The sequence below is a fragment of the Amyelois transitella genome, chromosome 6 (assembly GCF_032362555.1).
Source record: "Amyelois transitella isolate CPQ chromosome 6, ilAmyTran1.1, whole genome shotgun sequence".
In the NCBI taxonomy this organism is placed as follows: Eukaryota; Metazoa; Arthropoda; class Insecta; order Lepidoptera; family Pyralidae; genus Amyelois; species Amyelois transitella.
In genome coordinates, this window is record NC_083509.1 from 96,425 (window position 1) to 103,630 (window position 7,206).

General features: G+C 36.8%; 1 protein-coding gene across 3 annotated transcripts in view; it reads right to left on the minus strand.

Moving 5' to 3' along the window:
- LOC106137888 (fat-like cadherin-related tumor suppressor homolog) overlaps positions 1 to 6,976 on the minus strand; it is a 45,527-nt gene extending 38,551 nt beyond the window's left edge. For all 3 annotated transcript variants that reach the window (XM_060944598.1, XM_060944596.1, XM_060944597.1), the window contains exon 1: positions 6,632 to 6,976. The gene's annotated coding sequence lies outside the window, so the exon portion shown is untranslated. The remainder of the gene's footprint in view (positions 1 to 6,631) is intronic.
- Between the last annotated feature and the right edge of the window lie 230 nt (positions 6,977 to 7,206).

A 7,206-nucleotide genomic window follows, 5' to 3' on the forward strand; every position in this document is an offset into this window, starting at 1 on the left:
ACGTCACCGGCGTGACTCACCAGGCGCCTGGTCGGTGCTGCGCCCGCGATCACACGGCTGTCTTGTCTCCCGACAAGCTGAACTATCGCGTGGGTCGGCCCATTGTTTACGGCGCACCATTCACACTTCTGCCGACCACGTGTTTTTAATGTTTGTATCACCTGTTTATTGTAATTAAAAATGTATTGCTCACTATCACCAGTCCGCCGTTATTCCTTTTTCAACAATGATGTATAAACAAATGATTGTTTTGTGTATTAGGAAGTAGTAGTAGGTCGGCCATAAAGCGGTGATGTCAGCGTCGCCATGCGCGGGGTCGTCGGCACGGGCCGGCGCTGGGGCTTCAATAGTGTCGCGCAGTGTAGCCTTGCCCACCGTGGTAATCAAGCCACTTAACAGTGGGGCCGACAAGCTATATTTGATATACCATTAATGTTAAATTAACTTTCGTTGTTGATAATATAAAAATAATACAATACAATTCTTACAACGGAGGTTTACTGTTTGTCTCCATAGTTCAATATTATACTGTTTTTTTTTTTGTTTGAAACGAATGATACTGAAACTATTGACTAGCTTTGATGAATGTTGGCACCCCTTAGGAGAACCTTTACTTCTTTAAATTCTTATACAAGCAAAGCTTGGGTAAAGCTAGTTAAGTAACAACCTAACTTTTATTAAGAGAAAAATCAGATATAGGTAGATATTATCTCAGGTATGTGATGTGTGGAAACTCAACAAACATCAGCAGGGCAGGGCGGTGCAACGCGAGTAAACAACAGCTTGACATGATGGATAGCGGTAGCGGGCTCGCGGGGGGAGCGGCACGGGGGGGGGAGAGGGGGGACCCACGGCAGCTGCGTGCACGCATACATCGAAATACGGGCTGGCGGGTCATGCTTGCACTGCCTTTAGAGTTTTTGTGGCTGAATGAATGTTTTGGTTTATCAAATTGTGCTTTCGTTTCTTGGTCTCATTATGAATTATGGTATGGTACTTGGTCTATATGATCGGATATATGAAATTATGTTTTGTATTCCATTAAAAATATGAACCTTTTCCATTTCTGTCAAGAAGATTTTGTAAAAGGTGAGTTAGGGAATAAGTAAATAAATGACAGATTTTCTTTGTCTTAGTTTCAGTTATCCAGATTAACGTGTATTTTGAGTCTTCTGAAATGTATGTATGACCATACAAATAAAATTGGTTTTGTATCAGATAAGGCGTGTTCTCAAGCAGGCAGCTTCTTGGAACTCATGGCTAGCAATTTGGGGTCGTCCGGTCGCGCTCGCGGTCGCTCGTTGGGACACTGTTGTAGGGCTACTTTCCCGGTCGTTTGGCATCATGGCACCGAATCTCAGACCCGTACGCAATTGAAACTTCGTGTGCAAATGCTAAATTTGAAGTACTAACAGTGGCAAAGTGTTGAAATTTTTTTACATACGTACGTATGTATGTATTATATGTATATAATCGCGTCTATATCCCTTGCGGGGTAGACAGAGCCATAGTCTTGAAAAGACTGATAGGCCACGTTCAGCTATTTGGCTTTAAGATAGAATTGAGATGCAAATAGTGGCAGGTTGCTAGGCTATCGCCTAAAAATAGAATCCCAAGTTTATAAGCCTCTCCCTTAGTCGCCTTATGCGACATCCATGGAAAAGAGATTGAGTGGTCCTATTCTTTTTTCTGTTGGCGCCGGAAACCACACGGCATTTAATTTCTTTACCATAAATTATTTTACGAATTATACGTAGTAAGAGATTTTGCTGTCATGATTGTTGACTATAATTCTTGTTAAGATCTAGGTTTTCCAATGGCTGTGCACGTATTTATAGTACCTAGTGCACGTATTTATAGTATAGTATTTTGGTAAATCATTCATGTAATTAAGAGAAATCATTGCTTAAGTGCTCATGTAATAATACTTACTCCACAGGGAAGCAACATGTGAAATAGCAGCTTTTTACGAACATAACTTTCAGCTGTGAATAAATCGATCAGCCACCAGGCAGTTACGCCTTTTTTTATTCTTATTTTTTATTATAGAGGGTGCAAGGATAAGGATAGAGTACCTACGTTAAGTTCAGTTTAGACATCAGAAAGAACAACTTTCTCTAGTGTATTGTAAACAGGTGTTCGGCTTATACATATTTGTTTGCAAACACTTAATTATATTAAGATGAGGCTTTTCGTTCCAAAACTAGAGAAGTGGATTGCTGGTCGGGTTTCTTTAAGAATTTGTTTAATTATAATGAAGATAGTTTTTGCTAGTTCGCCCCTCGACCCTAGGGGCAATTTGTTATAAGGATGTAACCTATTTCATTGTCGTTACTTGCGTAATGTCAATGTTTTATTGAACACATGTCCAGTTACTAAATTCTTTTTCTATAAAGATCATGACTTTGATGTTATTAATGCGCAAAAGAACAGTTCGATAACAAAAAGCAAAAAAGATTTTTTTCAATATTTATTGGTTACTACTACCAATAAATTTAAAATAATTGTGATGATATGATGTAAAGTAAAACTGTTACTAAATTAATCAGTGTCTTTCTATTAGTCAGGGAAGTATCTCTAGGTATAAATCCACTGTTGCAATTTGCAATTGTTTTTGTAGAAAAAGTGTACCTACAAATAAAAAACAAACAAATCAATGTGAGATAAGTTTAATTTCAAAATATTTAAATTTCCGACCTACCTACTATAAGTAATATTTTACCATTGTAATTTTTCAGAACAGTTAGTTACTCATGTTAGTAATTCGAGATCACTACATAAATCTAAGTGTAATAATGATCATCATCAAGTGGACCAAAAACACAAATATCGGAATCCATTTACCGATCATTGGAAAAGTAGTTAACTCATGTCTTGCCTTATTCAGAGGTTGTGTTGAAACCAAAAGATTTGAAACTTAAACACAGGCGAGGTAAACGACCGCCGGTCTCGCGTTTGTTTATTATTACCGCACACAAGCAAAGGCGGAGGAGGGGCGAGGTCTGCCGACAAATTCCTGGCTGGAGGAACCGCTACCTGGAGCCAGCAGCGCCGGCTATTACAGGCGCGGAAGTGCAACTTACTTTTTTTGGAGTTATACCCGTATTAATACAAAACTGGATTACACATGTCAGCTCTCAACATGAGAGTAAGTATGTAGTTACTGAGTGATGGTCACTTTGCTTAGGTTGTTTTGATATGGTCAGTCATTATCAGATTTGTCAAACACTTAAATAATAAGACTTATTATGAAAAGTAATTTTTGAATAATCAATTTAGAAGATGTATGTACGTTTACATTTTAAAAAATGTTGTTGTTTCCATAATAAAGCCTACTGAAACACGTCAAGTCCCTCACTTGTTACAATCAGAGATAAAATAAAAAAAAAATTAGCTTTTATGGTCAGCACACTAATGATTTTCGGAAATATTTCGTATAAAGGGAAGCCATTAATAAATCACTATTGTGAGGTGGTTTGCTTTTAGAAGAAATAAATCATAATAGCAATATCTATACTAATAGATATTATAAAGCTGAAGAGTTTGTTTGTTTGTTTGAACGCGCTAATCTCAAGAACTACCGGTTCGAATTATAAAATTATTTTTGCGTTGAATAGATAATTTATCGAGGAAATCTTTAGGCTATATAACATCACGCTGCAACAATAAGAAGCAAAGAAATAATGGAATATGTGAAAAAACGGAAAATTATTCGTCCTTGAGGGCTTCAATGATACCCAAAATAACTTTGCCATGCGGACGAAGTTCGCGGGCATAGCTAGTCAAGAATAAAAGAAACACTGGAGCTATAAAAACGTAATGTTTAGATAGTTTGGTCATATAGAGGATGAATAAAAACAAGTTGACCAAGAAAATATAAGAAGAGACATACTTACCTTTATCAAATCTGGGAGGTCCTCGCGAAAGGTCAGGTGAAGAATACCCAAAACCGAAACTAGTAACATGAATGACGCGTTGAAATAAAAACGGTATTTAAATGAGCATGGGTTGAAATAATGAAAGAAAATTTGACTTTTACTAAAAATTGCATCAATTCGTTTTTGACAAAGGATGTCGAATTTCGTCTACCACCATTTTTTTTAAATTATTTTTATCATTGGAGACGAGTTTCGAATTTTTCCCATTTTGAACTGTTACAAAATAACAAGATTATTTCCCTGAACCCCATTGTTTCACATACAGGAGAGATACATTTCAAGAAATACCTACCTAATAAGTTTTAAAATTTTAAACCTTAAACGTTTATAAGTTGCCAGTTTGTTTAGATTAGAGTTAATAAGTGTTTACCATCTTCATTTCCCACGTCATAATTTGGTACAACGTAAATATTTCTTCGTTCATTGAAGAAGCGACAAATTATCACTCGATTGTCATTAATATAAGGATGATTTATGCATAATACCAGCAAGAAATGTTTCGTCGACAATAAAAAGCTTAATGCGTTTTAAAACTTTACAATTTTTCATGATAAACGTGAATTTCTATGAACTCCTTTCGGCTTCAACTTTGAATGCAATAAGTTTGTTAGGAAATAAAACCTCATAATTTTATATTCTTAGTTATTTGAGTGTTAGAATTAGAATGCTCGTGATTTGGACTTTTACTGTGTGAAGTCTCTGTTTGAATAGTTCGATATAAAATATTTATTGGAATAAATAAATAAATAAATATATACGGGACAAATTACACGGATTGAGTTAAACTCGAAGTAAGTTCGAGACTTGTGTTACGAGATACTAACTCAACGATACTATATTTTATAATAAATACTTATATACAGAAACATCCAAGACCCAGGCCCATCAGAAAAAGTTATTTTCTCATCATGCCCTGGCCGGGATTTGAACCCGGGACCTCCGATGTGACAGACAAGCGTACTACCGCTGCGCCACAGGCCGTCGAAGGGTTTTCATTAACTTCCACAAAAAATATTCTTAATATAAAATTGGTACATCAAGTATAGAATAGAATAATATCCCTTCCTCTGTACGAATTACGACAAACAATTGTAATAAAAAATGTCCTGACGTGTTGCAGGTTTCCTGTTATCTATTTTTTTTAATTAATTTTGTCTTCAAATTTTGTACCTACTTTAAACTTACATAGAAGACAAGAACACAACTACAAAAATTTGGTAAGACAAGATTATAATAGCAGGCTAAAATTTTAATTTGTTTATCTTGCTAGGATACCGAAGACTATTGGGATATCTATTTGGTTAACAATTCCATTGTTAAGTCATACAGATAAACACGGCCTTTCAGTTTTTTAAATAAATTAAGGGGTAAGATTAGTAGGAGAGGGTTCGTTACAGACTAGTTATGTCTACCCCGCAAGGCCTACAGACTTTATTATATTTATGTATGTAGGTATGTATACCGAAGACATTCTCCACAATTAATGACGCGTTACATACAGTTAAGGGCAGTTATAGGGCAGTTCTTTGCATCTTTGTGGTTTGTCATTACAATAACATATTCAAATTAGGTACTATCACGTGTATTTCATAAAGATTCGAAAAAGTTTTGAAGATGAATATATGTGTACCTATTATATAATATTATAGTTGGTTTCCATTTATGTCACCCGAATGCATTTTTTTCTTTTTCGGAAGCACATAACATCACTGTATTGTCTGGCAAAAACATTTCAAAAGTTTGTAAGTAGGTACCTGATTGTGATCTTACAATAAGGGATATTAGGTACTGTTAAGTAGGTACTTAAAAACTGTTTGTGTTTTTTTATATAAGTATTCATTGTTCTTGTTAAACCATGTTTCGGGTTCGGTCAGAGGCGGTATGTTGCCTCATAGCCGACTACCTGACCAAACTGGGTAAGAAGTGGGCAACTGAATATATCAGTAAAGCCCTTACAGTATGCCATTCTTTATATCTTAAAGATGAACATTTTTATCTTGGCTTCCTTTTTTATCATCTGAATTGCATTTATTTTTTCTTTTCGGAAGTATGACATTCATTCATGCTTGACAAAAACAATTCAACAGACAGTAAGTACCCGATTTTGGTCTTATTCAGCGAGTTTAAGTACTGCGAAGTACTTTTTTTTTAAAGAATCCTTGTTCTTGTTGAAACATGTTTCTGGTTCGGTCGGGGGCGGTGCAGTTGCCTCACAGCCAATTTACCTGGCCTATTTCTATAGTTGAGACATCTTAATATGTAAGCAAAGCTCTATGTAGGTATACGCTGTCCTTGATATCTTGATATTTATGTTTCTTAGCAAGTAGATAAATCGACGTTATTAATTATTTCTATTGATATAAACCACTGGCACTAAATACCCTTATGAATTTTGTAAAATCCATCACATATTTATTTTATGTTAGGCTTTTATGTAATGAAACATAATTTATGAGTTATATTTGGCAAGTAGGTAGGTATATAATTATAATCCACTTCTATCATTAAGTAACAATTGAAGTAAGCTATTTATCTAGTTAGCTTATGTTGAATATATGAATTTCTCTTTTAACAATTTTTTAAACTTATATAGTACATGTAGTAGCGTTTAGTAGTTAAAACATTATTAAGTATCCAGTATCCAATTTGAAGTTGTGACTCATGCAACATTCACTTCTTTGTACTCAGCTCACCTGTCGAACGCTAATCCAATATTTAGTCCACGAAGGTAGGAACGTGTAGGCGAACCTACACTGATCGTGGAGATTCGTTTAGAAAGCACGAACCGAAAGGGTACAGGCACAGCACTCGGAACCGGCCTCGCGCACGAGGTGAACCGGCTTCGACAATGCACTTTATGTGTATACATAAACTTTTATTTACATCACTCTGCAATCACCACACATATCCAAGATATCGGCAATAATTCACAAGTCACAGATCCGTTGGGCACACGCAATCCTTCGGTATCGTGTTTAAGTTGCGGTGCGCGGGGAGAGTGTCGCGCGGCGTGTCACACGCTCGCCGCCACTCGCTGCTGTCGGCCGACTGGCTCTTTGCAGTAGGCAGACCGGTCGACGGGGCGAGGGGGTGTGCGCGGGCTCGGGCGCGGGCGGCGGGGTGCTCCGCAGCTTGCCCTATAAACTTGCTTTCTGCCGGCTCTCATATCGCGAGTAGGCTGCGCGGCTCCGTGCAGTTTGGTGAAAGGCAAAGTACTCGCATTTGTTTCACCGCACCGCATCTGCAGCGATACATATCTCTACAATAA